General features: G+C 46.5%; 1 protein-coding gene and 1 long non-coding RNA gene across 9 annotated transcripts in view; one reads left to right on the plus strand and one right to left on the minus strand.

Moving 5' to 3' along the window:
• The window catches only part of CDC42BPB (CDC42 binding protein kinase beta), a 174,891-nt gene that overhangs the window by 45,840 nt on the left and 112,015 nt on the right, over positions 1-17,036 (plus strand). The gene's annotated exons all lie outside the window — the stretch shown is intronic.
• On the minus strand, positions 11,523-16,130 carry LOC128328169 (uncharacterized). Its single transcript, XR_008309056.1, has 3 exons — positions 16,001-16,130; positions 13,618-13,724; positions 11,523-12,212 (listed from the first exon to the last, which is right to left on the minus strand). It is a non-coding gene; the product is annotated as an uncharacterized LOC128328169 (long non-coding RNA).

Consider the following 17,036-nt stretch of genomic DNA (forward strand, 5'->3'; position numbering starts at 1 on the left):
TCTTCCCAAGGTTGTGTCCTCGTTTCACAGATCCCAATCTATTTTATTGCCTGTGTTCTTTCCCAATTTGTCCACTGACTTAAAATGTAAGTGGCGTACGCTAGATGTCAGAAGAGCTCTGGCTTTTTATGTTGATAGAACTAAGAATTTCAGGATCTCTTCATCTTGTTTGTAGCCTACGGAGAGCCCCATAAGGGCCGTAGAGCTTCCTCACAATCTATCTCTTCTTGGATTGTGCAGGCCATCAAATTAGCATACCAGGTGGCTGGACAGACTCCCCCAAGTTCACTACGCGCTTATTCTACCAGAGCAGTAGCTACGTCCACTGCATTTGACAGAAGTCTCCCGCTGGAATCGATCTGCAAGGCAGCTGCTAGGGCATCACCTTCATCCTTCATAAAGCATTATGCCTTGGATATTAGAGCTCGCAAGGATGCTTCTTTTGGGAAATCAGTTTTACAGGCTGTATTCGATTAACTGCTCCATTCCTGTATATTTTTGATGATACATGTTGGTTCTTTCTGCTGGTGCTTCTACTGTTGGATTCAATAGAGTTGTGTTTCTTTTGACAATATGCCTTTTCCTAGCACTGTCCAGCATGTTTTTGGGGTACCACCATGTCCCGGGCTCTGCCCCTTCTCCATAGTTCTAGAGCTTGCTATGCACCCATCTGTGTGATGGACAGAGACTACTTAGAAGAACTGCAGGTTACTTACCTGTAACTGGAGTTCTTCTTTGGCCATCTGTCCAGTCACACACCCGCCCAGCCTGCCCCACTGCAGAGCCTGATTTGGCGGATTATGAAACTGAGGAGGAGGGTGAGGGTCACGTGACTAAAGGGTACAGGGGGTGGAGCCTTCCTTCCTACACTAAGGCAGAAGAAAGTAAGTAAGATTAGCTTGTGAGGTTTCCGGCTGCTTCTCGTGCTGCGTGGAAGCCCATCTGTGTGACTGGGCAGATGACCACAAGAAGAACTCCAGTTACAGGTAAGCAACCTGCAGGTCCTTGGCTGAGAGAGAGTTAATCTCTGCAGCTTCTCCCCTGGAACACCCATTAGCAGATGGAATTTGGTGGACCTGGCCAGGCCCTTGTCCTCTATTTTTATAGCTCTTATGGAGCGAGGGAGAAGCCTCGCTGGGTCGAGGTGACTGTTGGTCTTGCACTTCTCTGTAGTTCAAAGAATATTTGAGTTACCTCCCCTCTTCGTGGTGAGATGCAAAGTGTCCCTATCTTCTGTGTTGAATAAGATTAGGGAGGTGGTGAAGGGTGGGTCTGTTATACATTGTGGATGGAATGCTCTGACTTCAAGATGATGGAGGTCTGTGTTTCGTCACATCTTTGCATAGTGAATTTGTAAAATTGGCTTTGTTGAATTGAAGCTTAATACAGTATGGATTTTTGGTACACAAGTTATTATTTGCTGTGGTGATACTGATGTTACACTGGTAACATCCATGTTGGACATGGAAAGAAGGGCAAGTACAAGCATGTCTTTAGATATGCAGGCTTTTTGGGATCCTTGGATAGCTGCTATGGCTTCCAGACATATGTCCACTGTGCTTTGGAGCTCAGGTAATAGTTTGCACTGTTTAAGTGATGTGCTTCTTTGATCCCTGATTGATCGGTCATGGTCATTTGTAGAAGAGGAACTTATGTGATGGTATGTTTGCTTGCTTGCTTTATTTATCACATTTATATTCCACTCTTCCTCCAAGTAGCCCCAGAGTGCTGTACATGGTTATGTTCATCCTCACAACAACCCAGTGAGGTAGGTTAAGCTGACCAGAGTTACCCAGTGCGTTTCATGGCTGACCAGGGATTTGAACTTGGGTCCCCCTGGCCTAGTCCACACTCTAACCAGTGCACCTTGCTGGCTACTCCACATTGACAAGAGAACTAGAAAAGGGAGGTGAAAGAGATCCTGATATCTAAAACTGTCCAGTAGTATTTCACTTCTTATAACTATGTTTCCATAGTTGAGGAGGCCATCCTTAACACTGGGTTGTGTACTGAGCATGGTCCAACAGACAGGACCTGACCTTTTGAACTGTAGGCATAGCTAGCTTTCTGCCTGGAAGGCAGTAGATCCCCAGTTCCAGTCCTGTCTTGCTCCAGAACACAGGGTTACCGAGGAGCTCCTGTCTCCTTTGCTCTTTTTTTCTGTGGCTAGCTTTTTCTTTCTTTTCTTTCCCCACACCCTTAGTAGTGTGCCAGAAGGGGAAGAGTCGACTGTTTGCAGTTTTGTTTTTCATAAATTGAATCTAAACCATTTTTTTCCTTTCTCAATTTGGCTCATTGGTGTTTGTAAGGTTTGTTTGGCGTTTGCTTCCTGTTTCCCACGGAGGAGAGTTTACAGCCGCGTACTGGCACTATGAACCATTCCCACACAGGAGCTTTGCTGCAGGGCTCCCTCTCTGAAGGTCTGTGCCCTGATACTTGGGGAGGCTCTTCCCTGCACAGCAAGCTCACTCTCCCTCACCGCGCTGGGAATGCTCCACTCTTAACCCTCCAGCCATCTCTGCTCTGTGCTCGGAGGAAGACAAAAAGGCACACAAAAAGGCACACCAAAAAGTCGCTAAAAAGACACTCCATGCAGAAGAGGCCAAGAAGTGTGGTGCTGAGCCTAGCAGGCGCCACAAGCCCTCGGCAACTCCCTGGCTCAGTGAACGCCTCTTAATTCAGGCAGTTTGCAAGGAGCGCTCTCCTTGCCGTTTGCCGCCTGCATCAGGGGTTATTGAGCTCCCACCTCCCTCCGGCGGCCCCATTATGGCGGCAGCGCACAAGGCGGCTCTTGCAGTATTTGCAGCGATCGTTCTGCCTACCTCTTCCCTGCCTTCTAGGCAGCCAATTCCAATTATGGCGCTCTTGCCATCAGCTCCACCAACTGAGTAGCCACTCCCTCTTGAGCTAGAGTCAGTCTTGCTGTTCCTACTGCCGCAAGACCAGCCTGATCACCCCGATCAGCTCCGTCCCAGCAGCTCCTCAGGTGCCGGTCCAGCTGGACTCTCTGCCTCCTCTGCAGCCGCTCACAAACCTTACTGTGGCAAAGGAGAGTTTACAGCCAGTGGTGCGCATGGGCCCAAGTCCACCTGCAGAGATCATGAGTAGGGTGCCCTTGCCCAACAAGGATCCCCTTCCTCCTGATGTTGATGAATGGCTGCAAGATTTTATTGCTAGGCAGTGCTGCGCTATTATTTATTAATTTATTTATTGAATTTATATACCTCCTAGTATAAAAATCTCTAGGCAGTTTACAGAATTAAAACATAAATTATAACACATTTAAAATTCATAAAAAGATAATTATAGATAAAAACACATTAAAAATTTAAAATACAATCTCAATTGAAGGTGTGGGAAAACAGGTGTGTCTTCAGAGTCTTCCTAAAAGCAGACAGAGAAGGATGCTCTTATTTCAGCATGGAGCATGTTCCAAAGCCCCGGGGCAGCCACAGAAAAGGCCTGGTCCGAGTTGCCACCAAACGGGTTTGCAGCACCTGTAGTCGGACCTCTCCCAATGATCTTAATAGGTGACAGGGTTCACGACAGAGAAGGCACTCTCTTAAAAACCCTGGACCTAAGCCGTTAAGGGCCTTATAGGTAATAACTAGGAGTTAGTATTTTGTTCGGAAACCTATCAGCAGCCAGTGCAGTTCTTTTAGAATTGGTGTGATATGGTCCCTTGGGGTAAACCCAGAGACTAGTCTGGCTGCCGCATTCTGTACCAATTGTAGTTTCCTACCTATGTACAAAGGCAGCCCCATGAAGAATGCATTACAGTAGTCAAACCTAGAGGTTACCAGCATTTGTACTACTGTTTTAAGGTCACCAATCTCCAAGAATGGATGTATCTGGCCTATCAGCCGAAGCTGATAAAAAGCCACACCCTCAACCTGAGAGACCATGGAGAGTTTGGGATCCAGGAGCACTCCCAGACTACGAACATGGTCTTTTAGGGGGAGTGTAACCCTATCCAGAACAGGCAGATCTAAGCCATCTCTCGGCTCTTGACCCCCTACATACAGTACCTCCGTCTTGCTTGGATTTAACTTCAGTCTGTTATCCCTCACCCAGCCCAGTATCGCCTCCTGGAAGGCACTTAGCGGGGTCATGCCATTTCCTGATGAAGTTGGTATGGAAAAATAGATCTGGGTGTCATCAGCATATTGATAGCATCCCAGACCAAACTTCCTGACAATCTCTCCCAGCAGTTTCATGTAGATGTTAAAAAGCATTGGAGACCATGTCTCCCCCTGCTGAGATTCCTGCTCACTCAAATCCACCTCCCCCATTTGACCCCCTTGGTTCCCAGGGTTCTGACCCATCCGGACTGGTCATCCTCCCCTGTTTCCAGCCCCTGCAGGGAGGGCTTTTCTTGTCTCAGAAAGGGGGAAATTTATTCCTGTCAAGAAGGGGCAAAGATACAGAAAACGCAACAGCTCCTCCTTCTCCTCCTCCTCGTAGCACAGCCCACCCAGGGAGCCCAAGCATCCTCGCAGGGCTGTTTCCCTGCCTTCTAAGATGCCCCACTCCTATCCCTGTCTCCAGTCCAGTCCCTCCTAATTCCAATCAGTCTATTATTTATTATTTATTTATTTATTTGATTTCTATACCGCCCTTCCAAAATGGCTCAGGGCAGTTTACAATTAAAACAAGCCACTAAAACAAAGAAAAGCTAAAACAAATTAAAAACAATATAACAACAATTAACAATTTAAAAATTTTTTAAAACAGCAATTAAACAGTTACAGTAATTAAAAGCCCCAAAATCGGGTTAGAATTTAAAAACCCTGGAAAGCCAGGCCAAACAAATACGTTTTAAGGGCTCTCCTGAAGGCTAATAAAGAATTCAAATTATGGATTTCTGCAGGGAGTGAATACCACAGCCCCAGAGCAGCCATAGAGAAGGCCCGCCTCCAAGTCGCCCCCAGACGAGCTGGTGGCAACTGGAGACGAACCTCCTCAGATGACCTTAATGTGCGGTGGGGATCACGCAGAAGAAGGCGCTCTCTAAGGTAGCTTGGGCCTAAGCCGTTCAGGGCTTTAAAGGTAATCACCAGCACTTTGTATTTTGCCTGGAAACATATCGGCAGCAGGGTGGATTTGATTTAAATCAAACTGATTTAAATCACGATTTAAATCACTAGCAGTGTGGATAAATATAAAAAAAAATCCGATTTAAATCAAAAAAATCCGATTTAAATAAAAAAAATCCGATTTTTTTATTTAAATAGGATTTTTTTGATTTAAATCAGATTTTTTTTATTTTTATCCACCCTGCTAGTGATTTAAATCGTGATTTAAATCAGTTTGATTTAAATCAAATCCACCCTGATCGGCAGCCAGTGCAATTGTTTCAAAATAGACTTAATATGGTCTCTCCGGGTTGCCCCAGCGACCAATCTGGCTGCCACATTCTGAACTAATTGAAGTTTCTGAACTACGTACACAGGCAGCCCCACGTAGAGCGCATTGCAATAGTCAAGCCGGGAGGTTACCAGCTGGTGCACCACTGTTTTGAGGTCATTCTCCTCAAGGAATGGACGCAGCTGTCGAATCAGCCGAAGCTGATAGAAAGCACTCCTGCCCATGGCCTCCACCTGAGAAACCAGGGTGAGGCCTGGGTCCAGGAGTACTCCCAAGCTGCGGACCTGCTCCTTCTGGGGGCGTGTAACCCCATCCAGAACAGGGAGATCTAACTCACTCCTCAGATTCTGAGCCCCCACAATGAGCACCTCCGTCTTGCTTGGATTCAGCTTCAATTTGTTCTCCTTCATCCAGCCCATTACTGCCTGTAGGCAGGCATTTAAAGAGTGAGTGCCATTTCCTGAAGATGAAAAGGAGAAGTAGATTTGGGTGTCATCAGCATACTGATAACACCCAGCACCAAATCTCCTGATGACCACACCCAGCGGTTTCATGTAGATATTGAAAAGCATTGGTGACAGAATGGAGCCCTGAGGGACTCCATATAACAGATCCTGCTTTGAGGAGTGACTGTCACCAAGCTCCACCATCTGAGATCTACCCGAGAGATAGGAATGGAACCACTGCAAAGCAGTGCCCCCTATTCCCCCTATTACAGCTCCGGCCAATTCCTTGCAGGCCAAACAGGTTCCAGCAGTCAGGGCTACTACCATGCCAGTTGTTCCTATCCATCATTCTGAGGATTCTGTCTGATCTTCCTGTATCAAACAGGGGGCAACTTTGAGAGATATGTCCTCTGATAAAGAGGGAGAACTTTCAGATGAGGCTGCCCCTTCTACCTTACCAAGTTTCACACGCTTGTTCTTTTCTTCAGATTTTGAGGTCCTTCTGGCCAAAGTCAGACGTGCAGTTAACGATGTGGCACCTGTGGACGCTCCTTTGGAACTTCCTTCCCTGGACCAAAATGTTTTCCCCTTCTCCTCAGGCCTTTCCCCAGATTGTTTAAGGAAGTTACGTTGGCTGAGTGGTCCACTTTTGCATCCACCAAACCTTTAAACAATTCTGCTAGGAAGCTATATATTCTGCCTCAGGATGTTTCTTTTATAGCAGCCCCTTTAGTAGACCCTTCAGTAGCCCAACTGTGTCTGGGTTGGTGGTGGTCAAGGAGGGGGAGTAACAGCTGAGAACACCTGAAGGACATAAATCTGATTTGTTACTTTGTAAGTGTCACACAGCAGCAGCCACTGTTGTCAAAGCTGCCACCACAAATTCTATTTTCACCCGGGCCTCGGTGAAGAGTTTTCTCTTTCCAAAGAGTTTTCTCAGGAGGAATGTACTGAGCTTTCTAAACTCTCATTAAGGCCTCAACAAATTGGCAGCCCTTATGGCTGATTCTAGCCTGGATTGTATTCAGTACGCATCGTGATCTATGGCTGCTGGGGTTGCTGTCCACAGATTTCTGTGGTTGGAACACTGGAACGTGGATTCTAAATCTAGAATCAACCTAGCTCCTTCCCCTTTTTCTGGTTCCCAGCTTTTCAGAGAAGCCCTTAATCCTATCTTAGTGGAAACTAAAGATAAGAAAAAGGCCTTACCTACGCCTCGGGGAGATTTTTGTAGGCCCATCCAGCCTACCTACCAGCCTTTTCTCTCCTTTTGGAACTTTCCCAGATCCTCCTTCCATCAGTGCAGAGATAACCATTCTGCCTCCTTTAGACCCACCTGGTGTAATCAGTGGCAACAACGGGGAGGTGGAACTTCCAGGGGGTGTGGGAACCGCCAGTTCTCCTCAGCTACCTCCCATCCCCAGCGTACGCAATGACTACTCACCAGTAGTGGGCAGGCTTCTCGACTTCTACCCTCAGTGGGAAGCCACTACATAAGACTGTTGGGTTCTTGCTACCATAGCGATACAATGGATCACTACCAGATCAAGAGTTAGTGAGCAACCTGTTTTTTGAGCTTCTTCCCTCTAGCAGGCCCAACAGGCCCTTCAGCTTAGTCTGAGGACTCTCGAGAATCACGGGTTCCTGATAAACTATCAGAAAAGTCATCTCGCCTTCTCAACAGTTACAGCATCTCGGGGCATACTTCGATATAGCCTGTGGGCTGATTTTCCTACCACAAGATCAGAAGGACAAGATCACACTGTTAATTCGCCCACTCATCCAGAGCAAGTCTGCATACCTGATGCTGTTGGCTCAACTACTAGGCTTCATGGTCTCCTGTCTGGAGTGCAAACCATGGGTTCGCTGGCACTCTTATCCCCTTCAATGGCTCCTGCTTCTCTTCCAAGAGGACATCATGGCTTGAGTGCACAAGGAAATCCGTTTCACTCCAACTGTGCGACTGTCCTTCCATTGGTGGCTCTCGCCAGCCCTGTGCCTCGGGCTCCCTCTGACTCCTCCGGAATGGATCATCGTCACTATCGACATGAGCCTGTCTGGTTGGGGAGCACACTGCCTGGGCCAATACATCTAGGGAATTTGGTCAACCAGGGAGGCAACACACTAAACTGGATCAAGGTTCGTGTGGTTCGACTGACCCTAATTCAGTGTCTCCCTCTGGTTTGGAAGGCTCATGTTCTGGTGCGCACTGACAACATGACAGCCAAATCACACATCAATCAGCAGGGCAGCACCACATCACGTCCTCTGATGACAGAGTTGGACAAGCCCTTTCATTGGGAAGAACTTCACCGCGTCCATCATGGTGGAACATCTGCAAGGCATGGCCAATTCACAAGCTGACTAGCTCAGTCGCCAAAGCATACACCCGTCGGTGTTTCAACAGATTGCGAGGTGCTTCAGCCCCCGATGTGGCCTTTTTTGCATCTCTCCAGAATCATCTCCTTTCCAGATTCTTCACCAGGTTCACCTCCCCCCCTCCCCGGTGGAGATTACAGATGCCCCGTCACCCCCAGGCCTTCTGAATGCATTTCCTCTGGCAGTTATCACCAAGGTACTTCAAAAGCTCTGCAGAGAATGAGCAGAGGTCATTCTGATCACACCACATTGGCCCCGAAGGCCTTGGTTTCCAGATCTTCAGAACCTCTTGGTCAATCAGCCAGAGGAGCCATGGCTGATTGACTGGGAGGTTCTGAAGATCTGGAAACCAAGGCCTTCGAGGCACAGAGGATCTACTGCCAGATCTACTGTCACAAGGGCCACTCCTCCATCCAGATCCTCTATGCCTGGAAATTGAACACTCCATCTTAGCCAAGAAGGAGTACATAGGAACATAGGAAGCTGCCATAGACTGAGTCAGACCATTGGTCTATCTAGCTCACTATTATCTTCACACACTGGCAGCGGCTTCTCCAAGCTTGCAGGCAGGAATTTCTCTTAGCCCTATCTTGGATAAGCCAGGGAGGGAACTTGAAACATTCTGCTCTTCCAAGAGTGGCTCCATCCCCTGAGGGGGGAATATCTTACAGTGTTCACACTTCTAGGCTCCCATTTATATGCAGCCAGGGTGGACCCTGCTTAGCCAAGGGGGCAAGTCATGCTTGCCACCATGAGACCAGCTCTCCTCTCCAGTACCCAAAGGCTGTACAGAATACTATTCTTGCGTCCAGGCAACCTTCAACTAAACCGCCCAGAGACTTGCATTTTGGGCAGTATACAACTATGTTAAATAAATAGATAAATAGATAGACTGACTGACTTTTCTTTCTTTCTTTCTTTCTTTCTTTCTTTCTTTCTTTCTTTCTTTCTTTCTTTCTTTCTTTCTTTCTTTCTTTCTTTCTTTCTTTCTTTCTTTACCAGACAACCATTTGGCCTGACAGTTGGGGTTAGATATGGGGTTATGTCCCGACATGCTTAAATTCCAGACATCCACCCTTTCTTCCATTCTCAGACTTTCGGCTAATAGTTCTTCCCAGTTGCACCCCCATTTATGATGGTTCCTCAAGGGTGCCTCCAATTTGGTCGCTCCTCCAGTCCATAAATTCCCATCATGGAGCTTGAACAAGGTGCTTAACACACTCACTCAGCCTCCCTTCAAGCCCCTGGCAGATAGTAGGGATGTGCACGAAAGGTTGTTCGGCACGGCGGGGGTAGGGCTTTAAGGGCGGGGGAGAGTGTACTCACCCCCCCCCGCCGCATTTCCCCCGCCGGCGCTCTCGGAATTAGAAGCCCCTCGCGACGGCAGCATTCCTCCCTGCCGTCCCGTTGCCCCCGTCGGCCGGAAGTGGCCGGAAGTCCCGTTCGCGCGCGCGCGCGGCCGTACGCGCGCGCGCATGACGGGCGCACGCGCAAACGGGACTTCCGGCCACTTCCGGCCGACGGGGGCAACGGGACGGCAGGGAGGAACGCTGCCGTCCCGAGGGGCTTCTAATTCCGAGAGCGCCGGCGGGGGAAATGCAGCGGGGGGGGGTGAGTACACTCTCCCCCGCCCTTAAAGCCCTACCCCCGCCGGCGCCGAAACGCCGAATCGCCCCCACCACCCGAAACGTTTCGGCGGCCTTTTCAATGGCCGCCGAAATGTTTCGGGCTCAAGCCTAGCAGATAGCTCCTTGAAAATCCTCTCTTATAAAGTCCTCTTTCTCACAGCAATTACATCCATGTGTAGAGTCTCTGAACTGGGGGCTCCCTCAGTCTGGAAGAAGCTTTGCATCTTCCAGCCAGATGCCATGGTGTTGAAGACAAATCCTATCTTTCTGCCACCAACCAACTCCGACTACCATTGTTCTCAGGATATAGCCCTCCCTCCCTCCGACTCTGGCCCTTCCTAAGGAAAAGATCTGGCATACTTTGTATGTATGCCATGCTCTCCGTGTTTACATCTGACAAACTAAGGCCATTGAACACAGGAAATCGCATGCAAAGGGGTGTGTGGCCTGGGCTCTGAAGACCAGGGAGCTCCTCTCCCCCTGTCATTCCAGGTAGCCGTTTGCTGCCTGAACAGTGTTTATTTCTCTTTCTCTTCCTCTCTGGAGAGAGAGAAAGGGAAACAAATGCATTCCAGGCAGCCAACGTCTGCCTGAAAAGACAGAGGGAGAGGGGCTTGCTGGGCTTTGGAGGTGGAGCCTGTGCACCAGGTGAAGTGGATGTTACTGGAGGGTGGCGGGACCAGAGACAGGCCACCACCATTCCTGGCATTTTAAAAGGTAAAGAAAAGGGAACACTCTTCCCTCCTCGCCCCCCTCCTCCCTGCAGGCAGCCACCAACACTGCACCCCATCCCGCTATGGCAGCGGCAATATTTAGAGTGAAAAGGGGGGGATTTCCCCTCGCACGGCCCCCTCCCTGCAGCGGCAAAATCCTTTGCCTATGGGTGGCAAATAGGTTAATCCTCCCCTGCCCACAGTGCAGCTACTTCTGTAGCATTTTCCGCCAGTGCCCCGCTGTTGGAAATATGCACAGCAGCTACATGGTCTTCCATTACCCCTTTCATTAAACATTACAAAATCTCCTCTTTCCACTCTGCTCAGGCGGCATTAAGTCGCATGGTCCTGCAGCAAGTAGTGTGATGTGCCTTCCTAGTCTCCCTCCCATATTCTTTTCCAACTTGGTTATCCCAGTGTTAAGGATGGCCTCCTCAACTATGAAAAAAAACCCTTCATGCTATAAAACCAACGTTTCTTTCTACAGTGCAGTGTGGTACTCAAATGAATCTGGGAACAGAGTGATTGCTAGAAATATATTTACATAGGAGCCCATCAATGACTTGTCTTGCTTCTTTAACTCTGAAAGGATCATTTTCAAATTTTTGTAGTTGCTTCTCTGTTCTTGATATTCTGGTGTTCCTGATAAGTTGGAGCCTTTGCTTATTGCTTCAGGGCTTTCTCAGTCTGATTGTACATGACAGATGAGGCTGACTGAATTTTTGACGCAGGTAATACCCAAAAAAGAATAGGGATTGGGGAAAGAGGAAAAAATGTTCTTCTATTCTGCTTCTTCATAATTTTGGGTTTCCTGACTAAGTCCAATGTATGGCTATAATAGAACTTTCCATAGTTTATCAGACACTTCTAATCTGCCGCCTTTGACCTAGAGGGCAAACAATTCTTCACCCCACCCCCCTCCTTGATTTCTGCATAGTAACTTTGGAGGAAGGCAGCAGTTCCTTGTACTTTAATCTTTAATCTGGAAATCTGCCTTAACATCTGTAATCTATGGAGTCTTGAATAGTTTTAGTTTATCTTAGACATTTATGCAGTCTAAAAAAACATTTTAAGGGCATTCCAAAACAATGCATCTAAGTTAAATGTGGTAGAATAATATTTTACATACACACGTGCATGAACAATGGTCTAATTAAAACTGCACTCTTATTTTTTTTAGAACAAGTATTAAAAATGTTTCATTATCTGGCTTTGTTAGGTAAACAAGCTTGTCCAAAAAAACCTCAAAAATAACAATGAAAAGTTTTAGATGTCCATGTCGCTTTTTTAGTTGCATACCATTGCTGTAAATTGTCAGTTTTTTCTGCCATCTCTTGGAAAGGTAATTTGTATGAATAGACAATTGGGGCTAGTGCTTACTTTATTGCAATGTATGGTTTTGTAGACCAAAGAGAAGGAATTCACAATGTTAAACAGACTAGCCTGATCATTACATTAAACCAGAAGTGTGCAGCTTGTACTTCAGGTGGGTTTCCCATCCATTCCATTCCTTCTTTTAATTGTTTTATTTTTTTGCCTGTAGGAAGGATTTCCATGTTGTGTTAAGTTCTGCAGGACAATTGCTTTGTGATGAGCCATGCAGCTGCGCCATAGCTCCATCCAGTTACAGGGCACAGTTACATTGTCTTGGCAAGTCCATTGTATCAGGATTGGCAGGCCTGTGGGAAGAAAGAAAGGAGTAATGTTTGATATTGCCCTGAAAACAAGGAAGATAAGGAGGTCAAGTCCTGCCCACCCCCCACAAAAAACCTTGGATGTCTGTCAGAAGCAAATAACGACACCAAATAGCTGTGGTTTGCACATTTAAGTCTAGACAGTGAATATGATTGAGAATATAGGCTGTAGTAGCTTGGTTATCAGTTTAGAAGTTTCCTGATGGACTGAACAGCTGATTGGATTAAACAGGGAAAAGTTTTAAGAGGATGCACTGAATGTACAGATTCAGTAGCACCTCTACATTGAACATTTTAACATATTCCATTTTTAAGGTGAGCAGAGAGCCATGAATTCCATATAAATAATTGGTAGCCATTTTGTAGATATAAAAGCAGCTTTGAAAACGCTCCCATATTCACCAGATTGCTTCTCAGCAGCCAGGAAACTGCTAATGAACCTTGCAGATCATACCTTAAGTGCTCAATCACAGAGCAGCACCGTAGTCCCTTTGTGAACAAGATGCTGATTAAAATGCCTCCTGTAATCAAAGCAATGACGACTGCCTGGACTAGCACTCAGATTAAGACAGCAGCTGCGAATAATGTGCTGCTACACTTGCTGTTGCTAGTGAAGAGTAGGGCATCCAGCTTATTGCATATGTATTAGCAGGGATATAACCTGTTACTTCCCAGCGTTTTTTGTTTAGTCAAAAGCACATGCAAAGGAGTTCTTCCTTTCTCAGCTAGGTTACAGGTGCCCTATCAAAATGTGTGAGAAGTTTGGGGAACGATCTCCTGAAGTTAGATGAGGTCTGATAATTGGATTATAGCATCAGGTTTTACTCCACTCTTTCCCTGTGTACACCAGCACAAGGGAGTCAATGTGCCATGCTTAGTACCCTGCTAACTGAGCAAAGAGGCACCTTTTTAAAGTGGTGATTCTCTTTATTTAGCAGGAGGAGAGAAACTGGCCCTATCCATCCCCAGCACAGCATTCTTCCAGTGGCTGTTGGTGGTATCTCTCATGTTTCTTTTTTAGATTGTGAGCCCTTTGGGGACAGGGAGCCATTGTTTGAACAGCCCTGCTGAATCAGGCCCAAGGCCCATCTAGTACAGCATCCTGTTTCACACAGTGGCTCACCAGATGCTGCTGGGAGCCTACAGGCAGGAGTTGAGGGCATGCCGTTTGTTTGTGTCTATGTAAACCGCTTTAGGAACTTGTGTTGAAAAGCTGTATATAAATATTTGTTGTATTCATAGTCTATAACAGAACACAAAAGTTTGAAGAATATATACTACAGGAACCATGATACACCTACCATAGAAGCTATAACAGTGACATAACAACTGTGAAACTCCAAACACCAGACCTAACCAATATCCCTAGCAACTGTATCTGTCCACTCACCTGGTGTTGGAAATGTTGAACCCATTCCTCTCCCACTCGAGGGTCTAGGTGGAGAGGATTACAAAGATGGTTTCAGCCTCAGTCTTGTATGTCAGTGATTTCAAGTGCTGCAGTATGAAAGGAAAGATCAGAGCTCAGATTCTGCTCTTGGTAAATTAGATTATCTCTCAACCCTCCACTTGCACCCAGCCCTTACATCCATCTGTAGCAATAGGTTTGCTTGTCTTTTTGTGAAAACTTATTCCACCTTTCTGGTTCAAAACATGAACCACCCAAGCTAGCAAATAAAACACATGCTTTCCATGGTAAAGATTCAGTCTCTGGTGCAGCATCCCTGATGTGTGGCATTGCCAAATGGATTATCAGACATGTAGAAAGCAATATCAGTGGTGGAGTGAATCTTCTAGGCTTGTGAGGAAGGAGTTAATGGCAGATCTGGCAGATCATTGAACTGCATCACACTGCCAACTCATATTTGGCATGTGGCAGACTTGAATCCTATGATCCTTTTCACATTACATGGTGGTCCGTAGTAGACTCACAGGAGCTACAATGCTGTTTTCCTTCCCTTCTCCATTTATTTTTATCCAAATGCTCTCCACTCATCTACCATGTTCATACTTTCAGATTTCTGTGTAAGTGTACATATTTTTTGACGCACAGTGCTGCCCCCCGCATTGCATCTATTATTTCTGAACAAGTTGTCCTTCAGTTGCTGCATTCCCATTTTGGCAGCCATGCCACCAATCTTGAGTGCACTATCAAGTTGTATTTATCACCCTATACTAGGAATTCCAGTTCATCTTGCTTGTTTTTTTATACCCCTCTGCATTAGTGTATATATTTCGCATGCTCTGATGTCTCTACCATTATTTTATTGTAGGGTTTGCCAGCCTGTGGGCTTCCCAGAGGCCTTGGGCCTGATCCAGCATGAATGTTCTTAACTCCCTCAATTTCTCCTGTAGCATCCTTCTAACTTTAGTACCTCCTTTGTACTTAGTTTGTGTCAACACCTACTCGACGGCACAACCTTTCCTTTCTCCCTTATACTTAATTTGCTTTTTTTGTTTCAATCTCCCACAGGAGTTAGTTGAAAACTCTCTTGATCAGGTTTGTCTGATTTCTGCCAAACGCACCTTTCCAAGTTCTTGTAGGGTGCAACCCATCTCCTGCCAGTAGTCCCTCACTTTCAAGAAATGTTGGCTTAGTTCACCAGCCAGACAAAATCCTCACCTACCTTCCTCTCTTGCCATGTCTGCACTCTGCTTTGAAGAGTCAATAGCCACTGAGCTCCCAAACAAGAGGGGTCTTTGTTTTCCTCCTCACCTCCAGAACAGCTCCACTGTGTCTGTGCCTCAAACAATTCTTCTCTGCAGCAAAGTTTCTTGAAGGCTCTTCCACTTATCCCACCTTTGCCCCCCCCACCAAATCTTGCACTTGAGAACTCTCTCCCTTCCAACTCCCCCAGAAGGTTGTACTCCACAGCAGGTTCCCTAAGCTGGATGCCTAACTCTGCCTTAGCCCATCCACCACCTCCTTCCCTCTCTCCCCTCTTTTGCCTGGCTCCCAATGACTGTACCACCTGCATGGCTTGCCCGACCTGCACCCACCTTCCTCTCTTCACATGTGGACTCTCACTGCAGCAGCAACAGCTCCTCAGGGCTGGTTGGTGTGCTCTTGCAACCCCAACCAGCAGTGGTGGCTCGTGGCAGCAGCAGATCAGCAACTCAGGAAAGGCAGGCTGGTTTGTGCTGTCTCAGCAGTGTTGTCAGCAACAGCAGCAATTCAGAAAAGGTGTGCTGACACCAGTGCATCTTTTCTGAAATTCTTGCTGATTTACTATCCCACCTCCAGGCTTTGAAGCCGTGGGACTCGGGGCAGTTGCCTCAATGAGTCCCATCCCATGAAACTGATGGCCAGGAAATTTAGGGTCAACAAAAGTGCTTTTTCACACAGCACATAATTAATCTATGGAATACTCTGCCATGGGATGTGGTGATGGTTATGGGCTTGGATGGCTTTAAAAGGGGCTTAGATAAATTCATGGAGGGCTGGTCCATCAATGGCCACTTGTCTTGCTATAGGTCACCTCCAGCCTCAGAGACCTCTAAATACCAGTTGCATGGGAGTAACAGCAGGAGAGAGGGCATGCTTTCACCTCTTGCCTGTGGGCTTCTCAGAGGCATCTGGTGGGCCACTGTGGGAAACAAGATGTTGGACTAGATAAGTGTTGCACTTGATCCAGCAGGCTTATATTCTTACCATTTTTCACTCACCTCAAACAAGTAGACAAGTGGATTTCCTAAGCCCTGCTCATTAAGCTTAAACTGTGGCCCTGGCAACCAAATCTCTTTCAACACCTTCTGAGTAACCAGTTATTCACCTGAATATTCTTCTCTCTGTAGGCCCTTCCTTTTACAGGAAGAATTGCTGAGAACACCATCTGAGCCCAGGCTCCTTCACCTTCCTTCCCAGAGCCTCATAGTCAGGTGTGATACATTCTGTCTCTGGCAGTGACCTACTTCCTTCATCTGTTGCTTGTTAAAACTTGTTAGTGCTTGCATTGCATTAAGTGCTGATTTTCTAGAAATAAGCAATCATCAACCAAGATACACTTGGCTAACTAAAGATGCCAACACTTGCTACAGTGTTGACTTTTCTTTCAGCTTCAAGAATTTTGTGTGTGTGTTTTCTTTCCCCAAATGAATTTAGTTTAGTAGAAATGATCATATTAGCCTAGGAAAGATGCCTGTTCACCTTAGCAGACAGATTTTCCCTTCAAGCAGTCTCTAAAATGCATTTCACTTCAGAGCAATCTTTCTCCAGACAAAATATTCACAGCTGCCTTATGGTGGTATGCATAAGTGGAGCATTCTCTAAGTCCCTGGTTGGCACATACTTTTTAATAAGGTCTGTATTTTGAGTAGAGCAAAAGATGATGTGCTAGCAGTGTTGGTTTCACCCATTGACTGATTTCTTATGTAGAACAATACACAGGTGAGGGATTTGAATCCTTTTCTGATCTGTGTGAGCAGCAATAAAAACACTGTCAGAGCCCTCCCCCGAAGCCAAAGAACTCTTAGAAAGCAGCCAAAGAGCTTTTGTGTATGGGTGGGGATTGTGTGCAGGAACTCTGCTCAGAGCCAGATGAGAAGCCTCTGAGGCCCAAATTGAGCTCCTTGGCCACCAGTTGCCTATTTCTCATGCTTTTCTCTACTTTGCTCCTCTCTGAGACCACATACCGTGTTTCCCCGAAAATAAGACCGTGTCTTATATTAATTTTAGCCCCCCAAAATGCACTAGGGCAATTAGCGGTACATCAGAAATTACTGCTAGGTCTTACTTTCGGGGTAGGTCTTACTTTCGGGGAAACAGGGTACACGAAACTGCTTTTATTTTAATTGAATTAATTTGATATA

The sequence above is a fragment of the Hemicordylus capensis genome, chromosome 1 (genome assembly GCF_027244095.1).
Source record: "Hemicordylus capensis ecotype Gifberg chromosome 1, rHemCap1.1.pri, whole genome shotgun sequence".
In the NCBI taxonomy this organism is placed as follows: domain Eukaryota; kingdom Metazoa; phylum Chordata; class Lepidosauria; order Squamata; family Cordylidae; genus Hemicordylus; species Hemicordylus capensis.